Source organism: Solanum verrucosum, unplaced genomic scaffold (assembly GCF_900185275.1).
Source record: "Solanum verrucosum unplaced genomic scaffold, falcon-dt-bn FXZP01000252.1, whole genome shotgun sequence".
Taxonomy (NCBI): domain Eukaryota; kingdom Viridiplantae; phylum Streptophyta; class Magnoliopsida; order Solanales; family Solanaceae; genus Solanum; species Solanum verrucosum.
Genome location: NW_026019988.1, coordinates 4,071,892 through 4,095,172, shown reverse-complemented (window position 1 = coordinate 4,095,172; position 23,281 = coordinate 4,071,892). Strand labels below are relative to the sequence as shown.

At 28.8% G+C, this 23,281-nt stretch overlaps 1 protein-coding gene and 1 long non-coding RNA gene across 4 annotated transcripts in view; both read left to right on the top strand.

Annotated features, from left to right (window-relative positions):
- LOC125819013 (uncharacterized) overlaps positions 1–23,281 on the top strand; it is a 513,298-nt gene that overhangs the window by 201,666 nt on the left and 288,351 nt on the right. The gene's annotated exons all lie outside the window — the stretch shown is intronic.
- The window catches only part of LOC125819033 (uncharacterized), a 231,012-nt gene that overhangs the window by 100,283 nt on the left and 107,448 nt on the right, over positions 1–23,281 (top strand). Inside the window, exon 1 of one of the 3 annotated variants that reach the window (XR_007442425.1) lies at positions 19,844–19,849. The exons of the other annotated variants lie outside the window; for them this stretch is intronic. This is a non-coding gene — a long non-coding RNA (uncharacterized LOC125819033). Of the gene's footprint in view, positions 1–19,843; positions 19,850–23,281 lie in introns of those variants that run through there. 3 annotated transcript variants of the gene reach the window in all.

Genomic DNA, 23,281 nt, shown 5'->3' with positions numbered 1-23,281 from the left:
ACTTACAATTAATTACGCAAACTACTCTATAACACAAGTACTAGATATACTTATCAAATGATTAATGTATTAACTTAATTACATAGTTCATTCAAGTAGATTCGGGGTAGTTGTTAATTATGACTTATGAGGGTTGAAAAGTAGACGTAAGTTATTGTGATTGAACTTAAAAGGTGGTTGACCAATCAGGATCGTATTGGAGTGGTATGTACTTCTTCATTCTTAATTAGAGATCTCGGGTTTGGATTCTCTTGAGTATGGAGTTGTCTTTGTTAGGAAACGTTTTACACCCCAACGTGTGACTTCCTGGCAAGACTCTAGATTTAGTCGAGCTCCAATATGGATACCGTACACCTAGTGAAAATAAACCAAAAAAAAAAAAGAAAAAAGAAAAGAAGGTGGTTGGTGTATATGATTGGTTGTCGTTTCAATGTGATGAATATGATTATTCATTTTAGGGAAAATGGTCTGATATACCCCTCAACTTTGACATTTAGAGCTGATATACCCCTTTTTATGAAAGTGACTCATATATACCCCTAATTATATACAAATGGCTCACATATACCCTTTTCCTCTAACGGAAATGAAAAAAATTAATTTTAGTTTAATTTTTTTATTATTTTTTTAAAAAAAGTATAACCCCATATGGGTATATTTAATCCTCCTCAAACATATTTTTTTGACTTTTTTTTGTTTCAATGACTAATTTAGATTTATATTTTGATGGTCAAATTTATTTATGTTTCACTAATATTCTTGTAAAACTTGTTATATTTGACCAACTTTTTTCTTCAAATACAAAATTAAATTACAATATATCCGAAAAAATAGTATTAAATTATAATATAGCAACAAAAAAAATTAGTTTAATTTTTTTCTTTACAATAAGGAATGAAAGAAAAAAATAAAATAAGAATAAGAAACTCAAATACTGATAATCAAAGAAGTCAAAAAATAATTTATGTATGAAAAAGATTAAAATATACCTTGAACTTTGCTAGAAGAATCATATATACCCCTAAATAATTTTAAAAAAAATTAAAAGTCAAAAATATAAATTTAAAACTAATTTTTTCACTTTCGTTAAATGAAGGGTATAAGTGAGCTCATTTTGTAACGGTAGGGGTATATGTGAGCCGTTTGTATAACGCTAAGGGTATATATGTACCACTTTCATAACGAGGGGTATATCAGCTCCAAATTGCAAAGTTGAGGGGTATATCAAGCCCTTTTCCCTTCGTTTTAAGAGGTGTCAAATTTGAATTTAAGTCATTTTTTTAATTTTAATACATAAAAAGTATTTCTTCATGTTGATTGCCGAGAGTCGTCTTTCAAAAATAATTTTTCTATCTCCGCAAGATAGGAATAACAAATCTGTATACACTCTATTTTTCCGACCTCACTTATAGAATTTCACTGGGCATGTTGTTGTTTATAAAGAGCGTTTCTTCCATTAATACTCGAATGTTTTGATGGAACAAATATAATCATTCACTTTCATTTAGAAGTCTCATGGTTAAATTCCGAATATCTATTTTACATGGATAAAGAACATTTTCTTCATCAATAATTCTTATACGATATAAATTTAAATTAATCGAAACTTATATATATATATATATCAAACACTGAATGAACGGAGAAAAAAAAGTATATAAGGATTAACACGCATCCTCTTTGATATTAATATTAAATTCTTGGTCCTAAAGAGTTGCTAGTATTACTAGTATTGCTTAATTTGGATGTGACAATACATTACTTAGAACTTTTCAAAAGACCCAATTCCATCCAACTAATATAATGGATGAATAAATTAGATGTATCTCTTCTTATCCATGACATTTTTTAATTTGGATAAATTCAACTTCAAAGTTGAAATTATTTTTATTTAATTTATTTTTGGTTAGCTTTTCCTACTTTTGACAAAGAGAGAAAGACTAGCACCATACAACTCGGAGTTGGATATTCTCACGGATCTTTATTCTTTAATTAATGACAAGTAGCTACCATATTTCTAGTCAAAATATTGGGAAAATTGGTTTAGTAGGTCACACAATATTTGCCTTATACTATCAAAAATAGTAATAGATTGGTAAGTATTCATTTAGTCTTAATTAGAGGTGTCGTATTTGAATATTGAGATGGAATGATAATATTTTTTTAATCTTTAAGAAAAAAAAAAATTCAAATTGGGATGGATGGATATCAATAATTCATGTAACACATCCTATTTACTCCATTATAACTTATATAGGCTTAAAGTTATGACGTGAAAACTTGTATGTTGTTATTCATAATAAATATTTTTAAAATAATCAATAAGTTAACACCCCTTTAAATTGTTTATAGAAAAATTATTCATATTAAATACTTTTTTAATAATAAAAAAAAGAAGGTGGGTTTGATAATATTAAATTCTAAATTGTTATTACCGTTTCAGATAAGCAAATGCGACATCTAAATTGTTGTTGCTAAGCAATTGGAACTTCAACACTCGTTGTTCGAACTTTACCTTCATTCGGTACTCCTTTTCCTCCCAAAGTCCGTCCAAAAGAGCCGATCTCATCACTGAAATATATACCTAATACAATCATTGGAATAGTCACAACAATTGTCTCTACTTTTTGCTAATTCTAGTTTAGTTGTTTCTAAGAAAAAAATTTAGATGATAATTGTATGTCTTTTTTACTATGATTAAAGGATAACTATGGGAAAATTTTAGATGGTAATTGCACGTTTTTTTATTAATTTATGTGTTTTTTTATTTTATTTTGTTTGGGGTATGCATGTGATATTGATTTTTATTTTTTTTATTTTAAAAATTTAAAATCGATTAAATTGGTTATCTTTTGTTTTTAATTAATATAAACCATGAACACCGCTAATTAATAATTGAGGATACATACACAATAATTAGAGTTGCCTTTTTTTCTCTTCATAGTACATAAATCTCTAATTTTATATAGTGTTCTTTATAATGTCAAAGAATTAATTCAAGTTAATAAGATATCAGCCAAAGATTGCAATATATTACTTTGGATGTTTTGATAATTTTTTAAAAATTAATACAAAGATTTAAGGAGTTTAATTTAAAGTTCTAAAATATTTTTGTTAAAAGACATATAGTTTTTTTGTTTCTTTATATAAATTTAGCACTTCTCTTTTAGAATCTTTAAAATTTGTTTAAGCAAAAATAAAATCATAAAATTTAGTAACAATTCAAGTTAATAAGATGTCACAGAGTTTTGAGTTTACCCTAAAAAGCAATTATTTGGATTAGTAGGATCTCAAAATAAATATTGAATATAGAGTGAGAAACAAAAAAGAGAATTGATAGTTTTTTATTGAATAGCTTAACGGCCTTATAATGTAATATGGAAATTTTTACGATTTAGAAGTATAGTTTTCGTTCTTCTTAGATTAAATGATGAAAGTTGCTCCATCAAAATGTTCAAATTTGCCTTTCAATTGTTTTCTCGAAGCCCACAATTGGAAATCTACGATCTATAATTGGTATATATATTCAATAGAATTAGTGTGAGACAGTGAGTATTATATAAATATCATAATATAATATTTTTACTCTTTCGTCTATAATTAGAAGTCTTAAATTCTAATTTCAAAAAATAATCTCGTTTGGCAGGAAATGACAGAACAATAGATGTATATCAAAGATATTGTGCAATAAAATATATAGTATCTCCTTCTGGATCTAAGGGTACACATGAATGTTAGTACCAGATAAACATTTTATATGACATATATACAAATACAATTTATCTCTCTCCACTCTCTGCCCTCTCTCGCTCGCCTCTCTCCCCCCTCTCCTAGTCTCTCGCTCACTAGATATTCAAATACATATGTATACCAATTACATATATACAACTATCTTACATATATACATATACAATTCAACATCTATGCAAATACAATTCTTCTCTCTCCACTCTCTACCCTCTCTCGCTCACCTCTATCCTCCCTCTCCCAATCTCACCCACCTCTCTTCTCCCTCTAACATGTAGCTACGAATGGTAATTAACGAACTATAACTATAGAACCCAAATTAAGTTGTTTTTAGTGGCTATTTTCGAAATTTCCCCTATGTATGTAACCTACTCAATCTGTCTAGAATTTTATGGATTGAGCTCAAGATAATTTGAATTGGATTTAATCTCAACTCATTCATGCCTTAATCCATTTTTAAAGAATCTTCAATTAAGTCCAATTTAATCTCCAATTTCAACCCGTTATTAGACTATTTATTTGCATTAGTGTAATGTATGTTATTATTGAAGGTATGAATTACTGTCTATTTTATAGTTTCTAAGATTTACCTATCCATTTATAACTTATTTTTATTATTTTTTTGCGTTGAAATTTAAATTGTAGTTATAAAAGTCAAATAACAATATGTTAAAATTATTAAGATTAAGCGGGTCATAAACCAACCCGATCTTTAGCCCATTTGAGCCCAAAGTAAATCATGGTAAACTTGATAAGTGGGGGCGTTTTGATAACATTGATAGGTTTTACCCGGTGCCCAAAGTAACATTTTTTCACATAAAGAGTTTCAAGTTTTTCCAAATTTGTCAAGTGAATTGGCTGACATACCAAACATAAATAAAATTATCATTAAACATAGAGAATCATCAGTGATTAATTAAAGTTGATGAAACCTATCTTACTATTTTATGAGCTTTTTTTCTAATTCTAGTTTAGTTGTTTCTAATAGAGATTTTTAAAAAAATCATAATTATGAATAGTTTAATATAAAATTCTAAAATAATTTTGTTATAAGGTAGACAGTATATTGTTCTCTTTAATATAAATTTAGTACTTATATATCTTTTAGAATCTTTAAAATTTGTCTAAGCGAAAATAATTAAAATCATAAAATCTAGTAACAATTCAAGTTAGTAAGATGTCACAAAATTTTGCGTGTCTAGCGTAAAGAGCAATTATCTAGATTAGTGGATCTCAAAATGAATATTGGACACATAATGAGAAACAGAAAAAGAGAATTGCGACGTACATACGAGTTCTTTATTGGATAGGTTAACCTTATGTAAGATGAAAATTTTCACGTTTAAAATATAGTTTTTGTTCTTCTGAGATTAAATGATGAAGGTTACTCCATCAAAATGTTTGAATTTGCCTTTCAAATTTTTTCTCAAAGCAAGAAATATCCACAATTGGAAACCTATTGATCTATAATTGCTATATATTCAATAATATTAGTGAGAGTATTATATGAATATCAAAATATGATATATTTACTCTTTCGTCCATAATTAGAGATTTTCAATTTTATTCTTGAGAACACAATCCCGTTTTGGTAAAGAATGACCAAGTAGTATATGTAAATCTAAGATATTGTGAATAAATAGTATCTAGACATGACTTTCAAAACTCTTGACCTTGACCACGAACAAATCTTTCAAGATTGGTTCTGAACGCCACATAACGTATATCTGCAATTTCGATATCCTTCTTGGAACCCGACCATGGATGGATTACCCATAAGACTCCGGTCGTTCGATTGTCGATGCATATTGATACATGCCTAGGGTGAAGTATATACACTTTCTTTATGAATATAAAACTTTTTTTTATGTCAAGTCAAAGGGTGTCATACAAATTGAGACAAAGATATCACACTCCTTTCACATTCAAAAATAAGAAATCTCATTTTCATTATAAAATAGAGGAATTACACCGTTTCACATACAAAAATGAGGAAATCACAATAGATGAATCACATCCCTTTCGGATTCAAAAATAAGGAAATCACATTTTCATAAAACTACGACTCCAGTCTCCATATCAAATTAAAATCGATCTAATTTCATATGGTATGTTCAAACGGGTCCTTGATCACATCTAGCAGGAGAATTTGTCTCCACCCAGACTCTATTTTCCTTCAACATTTTTCTCTCTGCCCCAAAACATTGCAAGAGGTATGACATTAATTATGGTGACAAAAATATTACTATATTATAGAAGAGTCTAGGAATTACTATCATTGTTCCAATAAGATCACTACAAATGTCCAATATATTTATAAAATATATAAGTGGGCCCCACGACCTTCCACTTAAATACTACATATTATATATTATTAATTACTATACTATAAATCACTACTAATATCCAATATATTTATCAAACTATATAAATGGGCCCCATCACCTTCCACTTAAATACTACATATTATATATTAATTACTATACTATAAATGACTTAAATACTCCATATTATCTATTACAATAATTAACAATTATTTGACACTTTAAATTCTATCAATGCCATATAAATTAGGATAAAAAACCTAACATATAATATTTAAATATATTTAAAAATAATATAAGTAATACTATATATTACAATAATTAACAGCTTAATTATTTAAAACTTATATAAAAAATTTAATTGACTCTCTAAATTCTATTGGTACCACATAAAATGGATTATATAATAAACATATATTGTTTGAAATTGACGAAAAAGAAACAATAAATTACAATAATTAATAAAAAAATAGTCCACTCCAAAAAATCTATCAGTTAACAACATATATTGTTTGAAATTGACGAAAAAGAAACTATAAATTACAATAATTAACAAAATAAATCTCTCGACTCCAACAAATCTATCAATTAATGCCACATAAATTGGGACATGGCAAATAACATATAGTATTAAAAAATTAGGTTCAAAATGTACAAAAAAATACAATAATTAACAACTTAATATATTAAAGAGACATAAAAAAGGGTTAATATTTGAAATTCTGCATCTGCCACATAAATTAGAACAAAGAGAGTAATAAATATTACTTTCAAAATTATGTTAAAAAAAGTACTACAAATCACAATAGCTAACAATTTAAAAAAAATTTTAAAATCATATAAAAATTTCAATAACTTCTCAAATTCCATAATATGACATAAATTAAAAAAAAGTGTTATAAATCATAATAAATAGTACAATATTTCAACTACTTTAAAAGTATTATAAATTGTAATAAATAATACAACAATTTAAATTACTTATTACTTAAAATTTAACGACTTAAAAATATTTTTTTTAATGTATTAAAATTTTGGTTAATTGTCAAAACTTTACATGTGCCACATAAATTGGGACATGAAGAGTCACACATATTTTTTTAAAAAAAATTACATTAAAAGTATTCTATCAATTAACAACATATATTGTTTGAAATTGACGGAAAAAAAAACTATAAATTACAATAATTAACAAAATAAATCTCTCGACTCCAACAAATCTATCAATTAATGCCACATAAATTGGGACATGGCAAATAACAGATATTATTAAAAAATTAGGTTCAAAATGTACTATAAAATACAATAATTAACAACTTAATATATTAAAGAGACATATAAAAAATGGTTAATATTTGAAATTCTGCCTGTGCCACATAAATTAGAACAAATAGAGTAATAAATATTATTTCAAAATTATGTAAAAAAAAAGTACTACAAATCACAATAGCTAACAATTTAAAATATTTTTAAAATCATATAAAAATTTCAATAACTTCTCAAATTCCATAATATAACACTTAAATACTACATATTATATATTAATTACTATACTATAAAGACTTAAATACTCCATATTATCTATTACAATAATTAACAATTATTTGACACTTTAAATTCTATCAATGCCATATAAATTAGGATAAAAAACCTAACATATAATATTTAAATATATTTAAAAATACTATAAGTAATACTATACATTACAATAATTAACAGCTTAATTATTTAAAACTTATATAAAAAATTTAATTGACTCTCTAAATTCTATTGGTACCACATAAAATGGATTATATGATAAACATATATTGTTTGAAATTGATGAAAAAAAAACAATAAATTACAATAATTAATAAAAAAAATAGTCGACGAAATTGACGAAAAACAAATTATAAATTACAATAATTAACAAAATAAATCTCTCGACTCCAACAAATCTATCAATTAATGCCACATAAATTGGGACATGGCAAATAACATATAGTATTAAAAAATTAGGTTCAAAATGTACAAAAAAATACAATAATTAACAACTTAATATATTAAAGAGACATATAAAAAAGGGTTAATATTTGAAATTCTGCATCTGTCACATAAATTAGAACAAATAGAGTAATAAATATTATTTTCAAAATTATGTTAAAAAAAAGTACTACAAATCACAATAGCTAACAATTTAAAATATTTTTAAAATCATATAAAAATTTCAATAACTTCTCAAATTCCATAATATGACATAAATTAAAAAAAAGTGTTATAAATCATAATAAATAGTACAATATTTCAACTACTTTAAAAGTATTATAAATTGTAATAAATAATACAACAATTTAAATTACTTATTACTTAAAATTTAACGACTTAAAAATATTTTTTTAAATGTATTAAAATTTTGGTTAATTGTCAAAACTTTACATGTGCCACATAAATTGGGACATGGAGAGTCACACATATTTTTTTCAAAAAAATTACATTAAAAGTATTCTATCAATTAACAACATATATTGTTTGAAATTGACGGAAAAAAAAACTATAAATTACATAATTAACAAAATAAATCTCTCGACTCCAACAAATCTATCAATTAATGCCACATAAATTGGGACATGGCAAATAACATATAGTATTAAAAAATTAGGTTCAAAATGTACAAAAAAATACAATAATTAACAACTTAATATATTAAAGAGACATAAAAAAGGGTTAATATTTGAAATTCTGCATCTGCCACATAAATTAGAACAAAGAGAGTAATAAATATTACTTTCAAAATTATGTTAAAAAAAAGTACTACAAATCACAATAGCTAAAAAATTAAAATATTTTTAAAATCATATAAAAATTTCAATAACTTCTCAAATTCCATAATATGACATAAATTAAAATAAAAAAATAATATATATTGGGCCCCGTGCTGGCACGGGGTCCTATATCTAGTATACATACATGTTTCTTGTAGCCTTACCCATGAATGGTAGTACCCGATATAACTACTATCTCCGTCCACTTTTAATTGTTATGGTTTCCTTTTTAGAGTCAAACTATAAGAACTTTGACTAACATTTTATGATATATATTTTTTCATTATATTGATATGCAAAACATTGCAATTTATAGTACTTTTTGTATAATTTTTGAATATCTAAAATTTTTGTTAAAAATATCGAATAATTTAATCTAATTTAACTTTGAAAATTAGTCAAATTGACTTTCGAAAAACGTAACATGACAATTAAAAGTGGACGAAGGGAATACTTGATAATAAACATTTCATGTTATACAAACTATATTCAGCATACAAGTAACTTAAAAACCAATCGAGAAATTGATTAATTAACAACGAGAAAACAATAAACCAACTAATCTAAGAAAATGATGGAGAGATTTCGAAAAATGTAATGTCCAAGGAGGCAGATATGTAGAAATAAATGAAGACAGAAACGATAATAAGGATAATGCATGCAAACCACATTTCGTACTTGGATATATTGTATCACATGTCTTCCTCTGAAGATTTGTTACTTCTTTTATCATAACTATTTTATTTTATGTAGAAAAAGAATAATATAGTTGAACGCAAGAGCAGTGAGGCTCTATCTATAGTTAAACACTAGCATTGACTGAACATAAGTGATATTTTTAGAGATGCTAGCTAGTAGCATTGAATGATCATTGATTTGTGCTTTACTTATTTCAAGGCTATGTACTTTACTACATTTTCTTAATATCAGTTCTCTGCTGTCAAAATAGAAGTCATGGAATATGGTTATTGTTAATTCATATTGATGAATTTGTTCATAGCAGTACAGAGAGAATTTTCAGAAGAGAGAATCTTTTCATATATCACACATCATTCATTTACAACTTATTTATACAACACGTTTTGTAACTAACTCTGTTCTAGTAACTAACTTTTACAGAATATTCTGTTACAACTAACTTCATTTTAATCAACTTAGCTTCTAATCACTTCTAGAATTAATATTCCCCCTCAAGCTAGGATGGAAAATATCAAAGACTCCTAGCTTGGAAAGAAGAAGTTCATGCTGCATAATCCCTAAACCCTTTGTAAGCAAATCTGCTACTGAGATTTAGTCCCTATATACTCTGGCTTGATCAGACCATCCTTGAGCTTTTCTCTTATAAAATGACAATCAATTTCAATATGTTTGGTCCTCTCATGGAAGATTGGATTAGAAGAAATCTGCATAACTGCCTTGTTATCACAACACAACTTAACTTGAGTGATAATGTCTATCTTTAAGTCTCTAAGCAGTTCAACTAACCAAATGATTTCATAGTTTTCTGGTCCTGTCAACTTGATTGGGACTAAGATCACTCGAAAATTTTAGAAATTTAAAATCGTTTATATAATTATCTTTTAGTTTTAATATAAAAACCATTAACATCCCTAATTAAAATTCAAGTATATACGCACAAAAAAATTAGGGTTAACTTTTTTTTCCTTCATACTAATTAAAATCTTTAATTTTATATAGTGTTATTTATAATAATAAAGAATTAATTCAGTGGATAAGATGTGAGCCAAACATTGCATTATATTACTTTGGATGTTATATATATTTTTTTTTTTTCATTAGTATGAAGATTTGAGTAGTTTAATATAAAGTTCTAAAATATTTTTGTTAAAACATGTGTAGTTTTTTTTGTGTCTTTATATAAATTTAGTACCTCTCTTTTAGAATCTTTAAAATTTGTCTAACTGAAAATAAAATCATAACTTTTGCTCATAAATCTTTAATAAGACGTCACAAAGTTTTGCGTTTACCCTAAAATGCAATTATCTTATTGGGTATAGCTTAACCTTATGTAAGATGGATGTTTTCACGTTTTAAAAGTATAGTTTTCGTTCTTCTGAGATTAAATGATGTAAGTTAGGCCATCAAAATGTTTGAATTTGCCTTTCAATTGTTTTCTCAAAGCATGAACTACCCACAATTGGAAATCTATCGTTCTATATATACTATTAGAGTGAGTATAATTATACGAATATCAAGATCTTATATTTTTACTCTTTCGTCCATAATTAGAGGTCTTAAATTCTAACCCTACGAACACAATCTCGTTTGGTAGGAAATGACCGAGGAGTAGATGTATATCTAAGATATTGTGCAATATCTCCTTTTGAATCAAGGCTAGACACAACCTTAAAAATCTCAACCTTGACCTCTAGATTGGTTCTGAACGTCGCGTAACCTACATTGCAATTTTGATATCCTTCTTATATAGGGCCCGACCCTAGACGGATTTGTCACGACCCAGACCATCGTGATTCACACCCACACTAACCCTCCGATGGGAGAATCATTAATACTAATTAGCTAACCAATTTTAATCAAAGTACTAAGACATTTAAGTTATGGAGGCATGTTAAATGTTAAGGAAAGAAAAGTGGGGAGTTCCCATAAACTCCAAACAACTTGTCCACAAGCTTGATGTTCAAATAGTGGTCTTTTTTTCCTAGTAGCTAGTTTTGAGTTCCCCTAGTTCAGCTACTAGAGGGCAAATCAATGTTCATAGCACACTAACTACTGACGCTTAGTTAGGCGAGAAAGAGAAAGTCTAACAACTAAACAAATGCGGAAATACTACCTAGAACCTGAAAGTCAATGTACTAAAACATCTAACAAGATCCATAAGTCTAACAAGAAGGGTTAGAACCCCAAACTAATGTACTAACAACTAACTAGAAAATCTAAGTCCAAAATGTGGACATAGACAAAAAGAGAAGTCATGGCAGCCCGGAAGAACTGGCTCACTCTTGAATTCGAACGATGATCGCTGATCTTCCAAGCGAGGTTTGTCAATAGCCGCCTGAAGATGCCCTATACTCAACAAAAAAAGATCAAGTGCAGTATTAGTACACAACCACAGTGTACTGGTAGGATCACACAGCTATCCCACTAAGTGCAACATACATAAGTCAATACCACAATACAATAACATGCATACACCGAACATATACAATATCATCATGTATTTACGAACAACGAACAGTTTCACAATTCTCAATTATCACGGTTATATCAAGTCATTGGTCCTCTCATGGAACCCAAACCCAAACTGTTAGCATACCGGAACGTGGTACCCGATCCAATGATTATGCCGGAACGTGGCAATCGATCCCATAATTATGCCGGAATGTGGCAACCGAACCAAGTTAGTGTGTTGGAACGCAACATCCTATCCATTTAACAAACCACAATCACAATTACAAAGTACATTCTCATAATCATACAATCAAGTCATGATTCATCACATTCATCATTCATCTATCCTTATTTACAATTAATGTGATCAATAATGCAACATTTGAATACATACATGTATTATAATGAAGCAAGAACAAACATACATCACACAATCATAGAATCACAACCATCACCTACCTCGAAACAAGCTTGAAATCCCCTAAGAAACTTGATCCTTCCCTTTTCGGATTCTTTCCGCTTGTTCTTGGTCTACAAACAATCAATATAATGCTAGAATCAATAAACAACACCTAATTACCCGGATTATATCAATAATATCAATCCTAGGTCAAACCCATGATCCCCATACCCAGATTAGGGTTGTTTCCACCATCAATTCCAGATCAAAAATCCTCCCCCATCGATAATTACCCATTAGATTACGTTCTACGGATCGAAAAATGAATTCGAGGAGTGAAAATCTTACCTTTAGCCTCAAGAATGGTGAAAAACTGTTAAGAAAAGCCCTAGGTTCGTTCTTTAGCTCTCAAGTTTGAAAATTGCAAAATAAAATATTTTTGGGGTTTATTTTCGACTTTAAGTCGCGTCTGTCCAGCCACAGCGGCAGAAATCCCCGCCATAGCGGCTTGCAAGAAACAGTGAGCAAAATAATAAATCCAAGACCCCATTTCACAACACACCTTCGACCAATGACACTCAGAAACTACCCGTTCACACCAAGATCAGTTTCGGGAGTTCTACTCACCCGAATTTAATTCTGTAAAGTCGTACGGGTTTCTTAACGACTTATCTATCTACTCATGTGATCGAATTCATAATTAGATCACCCAATAGCTACCAGATTTCCCTAGACCTCACAGACTCCGATTTCATCCAAATCTGGACAAGGTTAGGAAATCTCAAGTTACTCCGAAAAAGCTTTTCGGCCCAAAATTTTTCCCCGTTGTCTTTTCTATAACGACGGAACCCGGACGTTACAGGATTATCCATAAGAATATGTTCATTGATGCATATCAATATATACTGAGGGCGAGGTATATATACATACTTTCTGTATGAAACTCAAGACTTGTGTCACATAAATTGAGACAAAAGGAGTAATAAATTGAGACAAATGGAGTAATAATTAAAGGCATCACACCTTTGCACATTCAAAAATAAGAAAATCACATTTTCATAGTAAACAGAGGAATTACACTCATTCACGTATAAAAATGAGGGAATAGTACCTTGCAAATTTATAATAAATAGATGAATCATTTCTTACCATAACATATATACAAAGTGAATTCATACAAGGGGAACTCTTAATCAATTGTAGAGCCATTGAAGTACTGGCCTCGTCATAAAAAACTCTTAGAGTGAGATGCAACAAACTATTGAACAAAAAAGGAATTGTGTTTCCACTCAACATCTTAAGAGAAAAATACAATAAGTTAAAATAATGCATACAACTATATATTAGCACTATATATATAAAGAAATCCAAGCATCGTTTATTTTTCTTATCACCTGAGCGAACAAATCATGGTAAACTTGATAAGTTGGGGCGTCTTGAAAACATTTAGACAACATTCAAAATAATATCTTTCCACATGATGAAGAGTAACAAGTTTCTCAAAGCTTGTAAAGTAATTTGGTGGACGCACACACACTTATATAGTCTCAAATGTTTCAATGTTGAACCAGTAAACACATGCGAACACAATATGAATAAAATTTATTGTTTGACATGTACGTTGTCAATAGTTAAATCCCTAACACCTTTTCTTGTGACACATTGAATCCATGTTAGTCTAAAATTTTATAATCCAAAGAAAAATAAAATAAAAAATAGATGGCATTCGTACCTTGTGTCATGACTACCAATAAAGTATTCCATGGACTAATCAATATTATTGTATCGTTGTAGAAAATAATGATTCTCAAGTTATAACAGCACAACATTGGGATTTTTTTCTTTTTAATTAAACTATATTTTCCCTTATGTTAACTTGGGTAAAGTTTTTGACTATCAACCAACGTACTTGTCTTCTTTTTTTCATGTAAAATTTTGTTTTTACTAAAAGTAATTCAACTTAAACCCACTCTTATCCTATAAAAAAAATGTAGACAATTATTAACTAATTTTGTGCAACTGAATTATTTTAAAGAGAACTTTCACTAATTTTGATCATAATTAAACAGCTCGCAGTTGATTGTACATTACAAAAGTACTAACTAACCTTGTGTAAGGATATATATAATGCGTCCTGAAAAGTGACGGCTAGTACTGACTCAGACGCACACATAAACGGTTGAGTAGTGGGTTGATTTGATCAGAAAAGTATGATAACTGAGAATATATATTTATTCTCAAAATTTCCCCTCTTTGTTGCTTACACTTTTATACTATTGTTATAATAAAATGGAAAAGGTGAATTTGCATATGTATAAGTGTAATGACCCGGAAAGTCATTTTTAGAAATTTTTACAAAATTACCATTTTACCCATCTCGGTAGTTGCCTTGAGTCACTTTGGATCAGTTTGTGAAGTTGGTTGGGAATTTTGAACTATTTATTTAACTACGATTATTTAGTTAACGGATATTTATTAAATAATTAATTTTTATTAGTTGATGTTTAATGAGTCAAGTCCATACATAATATATTTTAAGTTAAAACCCTATACCACTTGGCCCATACAAATTAACTTAACTGAGGATGGATGTTCTGAGTCAAACTCAAAATCAGCCGTAGCATCTCCGTAAATGAAGCAAATATAAGGTATAATCACAACCTTAATTCTTATTATTTTATGGATACACAAATAGTCGGTTATTGTTAATTTATGGTAACGTGGAGTTGAGGGGAAAAAGGGTCAGATTTTGACAAAATCTGCGAATGGCATATATATATTTTTTCGCTCTTTGTAGTCCTTCAGTAAAGGCATAAGATTTTAATACTCATATTGGATAATTATGACAATAATTGATATATGATTAATTAATCATTAGAAATTGAAAGGATTATATTGGTTGGAAGTTCTGGGGGGAACAAGATCTGGAGGTTGGCATTAATTTCAATTCATTCTTTCCGTAGTGAATAATAGATTGAAATTGGAAAATGCTTAATTTATACTTTGGATGGATAGGTTATTAGTTTGGGTGCAGGTATTAAGAGAATTGGCATGGTTGCCGCCACTGGTTCATAACCAGTTGGCTTCCTTTTTAATTAATATTATTATATTTATGATATTGGAAAAGAATTGGAACTTAACCCTAAGCTTGAAACTTAGGAACTTGATTATAGATTTAGGTGATCTTTTGGGTCTAGGCTAAACCTATAGTAATATGGGTGTTGTTAGTTTCAGAATCTTATTGTGAATATGTACTTGAATAGATTGCATTGATTTGGAAGCTCAACAAAAAGGGAAGACTCAAATTTCGGAGTGATTGTTCGATTATTTGAGGCAAGTGGATTTCTAAACCCTTGTTAAGTGTATGGAATTCATGTATTTCCTTGTAATATGTGTTTAGGGTAATGAGGCTTGGTGATGGATTGACTTGTCCACATTGATTAATTCTAATGACGAGAAAGGGATAATAAAAGGCAATGTGATCAATTGTTTGTGTGATGTGTTGAGAATTGTTTGAAAGGCTTGTTGAATCATTGTTGATGTTGTATCCTGATTCTGTTGTTGTAAATTGTGCAATGTTATGAAAATGGTCATCTCTTCATTATTTGTGTGAACATGTCATTTGCATTGTTCTGAGACATGGTTGTGACAAGTGTTATGTGCATTGAGAAAGAATAAGAAAATAAAGAGGATGTACCATTTCGAGGGACGTATCGCGCGCCGCGATGGATACTATATTTCGAGGGACGTGTCGCGCACCGCGACGGATACTATATTTCGAGGGACGTATCGCGCGCCGCGATGGTTACTATTATCGAGGGTCGTATCGCGCGCCGCGATGGATGCATGGACAGATATGTCCCCCATGGGTCCCGGACTGAGAGACAGCGGGTGTGTATCATTAGGTCAGACATGCATCACTATACTTGACATTGCATTTCATTGCATTGCACTTCTTTATTATTGGTGAACTTGATCTTGTGTGTTGCTGATCTTGTGAGTGCCTTTCTATGAAACTTGTGACTGATGAATATTGGGCTTATTGTTGAAGATATGCAATTGTTAGAGTGTTGTTGTTGAGGATATGAAACTATTGTTGTTGTTGAGGATATGAAATTGTTAGAGTGTTGTGTTGAGCTATGTGATTTGTGAACTGTGAACTGTTATGTTGGGCTGGTACTAAGCAGGTTAGTTGTGGAGGTGGTAATTGATAAATATTGAGCTTGTTGTTGAGAATATATGATTGTTAGAATGTTGTTGTTGAATTATGTGCTTGTAAATTGTGAACTGTTAGATTGGGCTGGTTTTATATAGATTGTAGTTGTGAAGGTTCGGTTGGGGTGTAAGGAGTACTTGTATTCTATCCCCTTAGCTTGTGTTTAGAGGTTTACTTGCTGAGTACCGTGTGGTTTGGTACTCACCCCTTGCTTCTACAAATTTTTGTAGGTTACGAGCCTGGATTTTTGTAGTACTTGTCATTCTCTTCTTTTCCAAGGCTTCTGGGAGATTTGTGAGGTAGTTGTTTGTCTTCTCAGCGATCCTTCTTACTCCTGTTTATGATCTTGTTCTACTCTAGAAACAATGTCATATGAGATTTGTATTTTTCTTTTGATTCAATTGTAATACTTTAGAGGCTTGTACACGTGACAACCAGATTTTGGGGGTATATTTGAGTTTGTTACTAAAAAAATTTCGCATTTTATTGTAATGGTTAAGTTTTAGGCTGACTTGTCTTGGTGGGTTAAGACGAGTGCCATCACGTCCATTTTTGGGTCGTGACAATAAGTCTATAATGTGATTCCATTTTAGCAGCCAAAAATATATGACACATTACAGAGATACAAATAACAAAAATACAGCACTATATACATGACTACATAACTACTTTCTTTGTCGCAATTTATGTGATACATTTCGTTTTTCGAGAGTCAAATCGTTTAAATTTGACCAGGAATTTGCGCATGAATTCACCTAGGCAAAACTTCTTGTATTTATAAATTGATGGAAGGAATTATCTTCATTATAGTCATAACAAGCTACAACAATAACAAAACTTAAAACAGAATTACCATTAACACATGTTACAAATACTCATAGTTCCTAATTACAAAATGTTCGATAACATTCTTCAATTTATTTGAGCGATAAGAGACATCTTATAAGTTATAATGTTGGAATTTGACATATGAATAAAGTTCTGAAGCCTCAACCTATAATGGTGGATCGATCACAAAATTTATTTGAACAAAAAGGTGCTCTTGTTTGATGTAGGGGTCTTGTCCAAACAAATTTAATTGGTGTAAAATTCTAACATTAAATGTCTCTGATCGCTCAAAGAAATCGTTAGGTGAAAAATGTTATCAAACATTTTATTAGGAGCTATGAATGTTTGTAACATGTGTTAATAGTGACTATGTTTTAACATTTTATTATTATTGTAGCTTGTTATGACTATTGATTAGAATTTCGATTTTCTCAGCAAATGTAGACTTTATTGGCTCCACAGCATTGGCCTTATCCACTTTCATACCAAACTCTGAAACACCCAAGTATAAGATAATGTTATTAACTCCGCGAAGTAAAATTTAAATTCTAAATATTTTTTGTAGAAAGTATGGTCAAACACAGAAATTTCAAATAAAGTGATTTTTTTTTTCTTTTGAGAGAAGTATTCCAAACATTTATGAACTTGACACAAATTATGTCCCGAAACTATTTACAGCCTTAAAAATATCATCTAGTTGACTAACCAAATCCACTTAGTTAACTTATTGATAATAAATCAATAACTAATGGAAATGCAGAAATGTTCAAAACTAAAAGATGCTTTCAGAACACTTGATCATCTGAATTTGGGAATTTAAATTAAATTAGTTGTACCAAAAACATAATTGAAATACGAAGATTTACCTTTGTAGAATATTGAAAGCTTGAAGATCAGAAACAACAAAATAATATAAAGGAGTGAAGAAAGAAAACATGAGTTAGAGAAAAGAGTCGATGACCTTTTTATAGGAAAAATATCAAAAGATATGTTTGGGAAAAAATAATTTCTTTTATCTATTTTACTTCAAAGTTTTTACAAAGTGAAATTACATGGATCGATCGTTTGATAGTTGATTAGAGTTATCAAGGAATTAGTAATGTATGAATTAGTTATGAGTGAATTTATGTATTATTTTATGTAAATATTAGTTATACACGTATTATTTATTCCACCTTCTATCATGCATAAAATAATATATAGATTCACTCACAACTTATACATGAATTAGTTTTATACATGAATAAATTATATTCTATCTACCTACTAAACAACATAATTTTTTTATACAAAATAATACATAAATAGCTTAGTTCTCATCCGACTTCGAATAAATTTATTTATTTACTTTACATGAAAATAAGAGAAAAAGTGAGTTTTGTTGCATTCTACAAATGAAATGGTCCCCATATTTCAACAGCTCAAGGTCACAGGGCATCAATTTAATTTGCGGTTGTAGTTTATAATACTTTGTCGTTCGTTTTAAAATAAGTGATAATTTTTAATAGTTTTTTAGTTATGTAAGTTTTTTCTTATTTATTGAAAAAAATATAAAAGTGAAAGAATATTGTTAAGGTTTTTTTCATTATTTAAATACATCAATATTTTGAAATAAAATAAAAAAACTAATATATCATATATATTGAAATGAAGGGAGCACCAAAACGTGAATTACTTTGTGGTGTAGACCCTTGTGCTTGTCTCCAATATTCTCCCTCCACAAAACCTTCTTCTTCTACTTAATCTTCTGATCAAGCCCATAAATTTCAGTACATGTATAAATCTCTCTTCAATTTCATCAAACACCAAGAAAAGAAAAGAAAAATGATTTTTTTTTGCAATTTCATCAAACAGCTGAACAAAAATTTATCATTCTCCATTTTCATTAAACACACAAAAAAGGATTTAAGCTTTTTCTAATTTCATTAAACACCCTAAAAAATAAAAACAAAAAGAAAAATCTCCGATCTCACTATAAACATCCAAAAAAGAATTGATTTTTTTTTTCAATTTCATCAAATACTCAAAAAAAAGAAAAACTCTCCAAAATTAGAGATCACACGATAATTACTACAAAATTGTTAAATTCTAAAGTCTAACATATGCAAGAATTGAAGGCGATTGAGTGATTTCATTAATACCCATTACACTAAACAAAAAGTAAAGATTCTTACACTCCCTTAAAACTAACTATTGCACTAACATACAGATCCAAATCTAAAAATAATGAATTGGAATATAGAATTAATAAAAATCATGAAAAAATATTTAAAAAGCAAATTGAGTTGCAATCAAACTATGAATCTTTAATCAAATGAAAGTTTCACTCTAACTATCTAGTAACAAGCTCTTTCAATCATAGTTTTGCCATAAAAAATACACATGAAAATAGAGGATTCATAAATTAACCACTAACCGGATTCTTCATATTCATTCACAGATGCAAAGGAAAGAGAAAAGTTAAATTAAAAAAAATGTACCAACAAGATCCTTTCTTGTTTCAACAAAGAGCTGAAGTGGAATAGGGATTTTTAGACTTTTAACATATAATTTTCTATGTGGCATTTTTTAATGACGTGGAAATTAATGTGTATTTAGTTGTATTACACGCACCAATGAGTCATCCATATAAGGGTTTAAAATGTCATGTTTCAATGAGTTTAAGGGTTTAGTTGGTAAAATGGTGAGTAGGAGGGTCCAACAGACAAACGTGGCCAAGTACAGGGGTCTCCTAGGTCATTCCGCCTAGATAAAATAAAGAAAAAGGGTTATGGAGAAAAGAAAGATTTTTGGGGTAAGAGTAAGTTGATGTTTGATCATGTTTCGTTTGTGAAATTTGAAAAAAGAAGAAGTAATTTTTGCTTTGAAAGTAAAAAATGATATTTGAAAATTAAAATTATGTTTTGCTATTAATACAAATTGAAGTTATTTTTATCTTTTTATGAATAATTTTGAAATTATTTTTATCTTTTAATGAATAATTTAGAATTTACAGACAAATATATCTAAAACTTCAGAAAAAGTGATTTCTTTTTTATGATCAAACGCCTCCTAATTATCATCAAGTGTGAAGAGATTTTAGTGGATTTGTTTGACAAAAGGACTATTAATTTACTTTTCATTGAAATAAAGCAATCAATTTTCTAGAAAGGGTTTTGTTACATTGCTACTCCAAGAACTCAATTCAAGGATGGACTAAAAGGTCATAGGCTTTATTTGTTTTTATTCAAGTTAAGATAAATTAAAATTTAAATATTTTTAAAATTTGAATATTAAGCCAATGTATTAATATAGGTATATGCAACTTCAATTGGAGTGCGATTTTCTTGACATTTATTTTTTTCATTTAATACTCTTTGTTGATGAACATGCTATACTGCTTAATGTTTGAAAATTGTCTACTCCATTGTAACTTAAATTAATTCAAACACATTACAATGGTGCCCAAAATAAAAGTGCTACAAATAGTCAAATACACTTATTTGTTGATGATTGATGAAATATTATCCCACGTAGCTTTCTCCCTTATAAATGTCTCAATGACTAGGACGATCGAAAATCGAAGATTGATATTTTAAATTACAAGATTATAAAATGCATTGTTCGAAAATTGAACTTCTATCTTTACCTTGGTATACTATGTTTATACCATTAAACCATTGATGCTTGTAAGTTTAAGATTTTGATTTCGTTTATTTATACATTTTAAATTCATTTTTTAGTTAAAAAAATGAATTTGCATTTTTTCAGCGTATGAATCGAATCTTACATATTTTGATCAAGAAATACACTTGAGAGAAAATGGAAAAGAAAAATACATCAATTAAAAATAACATTTTTTAAAAATCAAATTTAGAAGTTAAAAGAAAATTGAAAGATAAAGGAGAAGGCTGACTATTTGGGCCTTGCAAAGGCCCATTTTATTCTTATTCAGCCCATCCCTCTAAAACATATGGCCCAATCAATCCCTAATCCAAACCCAACCAAATAATAACCAACATAGCCATATCACCACACAACATTACATACACACACCTATACATACATGTAAAGGTGACAAAATCAGCCCATAAATTTAAGATTTGCTTAATCCATTTAAGTTTGAATGGATTATTGACCCATTTATTTTTGAGCAAATTACAGAAATCACATACTTTTAAGGCAAAATTACAATTTATCCCTTAAAAGTTTATAATTACAGAAATCCCTCAAACAGATACAATAATATAAGTACTGATACATTAATCTGATGCGCGAGATACATTAATCGTTAAGTAAGATACATTACATTTTATACACGATACACTAATTTGATGCGCGAAAATGAGGGATTTTGGAGATTTGTAAAACTTATAGGGGATAATGGTAATAAGTAAACTAAAATGTGAGATTTCTATAATTTTTCCTTTATTTTATTAATTCGATCTATTTTGATATGCTCAATTCAATCCATTTAAAAATTGAGCTGATATGCAGTTCAAAATGACTCATGAAAAATTTTGTCTAATTTTTTATTCTTAAAAAATTGACTAACGATACTATAAGAGTATAATATACTATTATAGTATCATTTACTAATGAGTAATTTCTGAACAAGAAAACTTAATGATATCAATACAGTATATATATATTGATTTAGTATCAATTAAGCGAAATTATCAGCTTTAATGATACCAATACAATATATGATACGTATTTAGTATCAGTTAAGTGAAATTATCAGCCTCGATGATACCAATACAATATATGATATTGATTTAGTATCAATTAAGCCAAATTAGTTGAGAATATATTGTGTAATTATTTAGTGGGAATATGAATGTAAAAGGATATATACCGAATTCACCTGAAATTCATCATAGTTTTTTATTTTTATTTTTATGAATTGACTCTTTACATATTGTGATGACACATTAGCCCCTCTTAGTGACGAATCCACTTAATCAAGAAGTGCACTTGAGAGGAAAATGAAAAAAGGAAAACACATAAAGTTGGGGGAAAGTATGACGTATTTTTCCATATAATTTACCAATCAAATAGAGAATATGAAAAGGAAATCACTAAGGAAAATCATTTATCCATTGAATAAATTTACATATGTAAGTACCTACCATGCTGTTATTGTATCTTTACACATATTTTTGGACCGTGACCAAATTAAATTGTTATCCTTAACCTTATCTTGTGGCTAAGTGGGACATATTACTTTTAAGTTTATGACCTTTGTAAATTTAAAATTATGCACAATCTTAAAACATGAAATATATTTAATTGACGTTGAATTGATGGCTGATTTGCGAAAATGACCTTCTTAAGGTGTTGTTGAGCTTTTGGCTCCGCGCAATAAAATTTTAAGAAATGAATTTTGATGCTCGTCAAACATAAGTCGTGGGTATAAATTAGATTTTTAACAGAAATTTAAAACATTTCACTACAATGAACATATTTTGTTGGTCACAAGTTTGCATGCCTTGTAAGCAAAAATTGCATGTGTTGCTCAATTGTTTACAAGTCAATAATGCAATTGAAACGCATGTCTAATAGTCAACACAATATACCATCTTTCATAACTTCTTGAAATATCATTAACATTTGTCTCATAAGCAAAACTAATTTATGTGCACATTTCAAATTTACAATCATCAAAAGTAAAAACTTATGTCCGACAGAAAATACAGATTATTTTTAAAGAAAATTATAAAACGAGCCAAAGATTCAAGAACAACCCTAACTTGTTCTTTTTCTCCATTTTCTTTATTGGTTTTCTAGGACACATTCAAAGAGAGCAACTGGTGAAACTAGCTTGATATTAGGA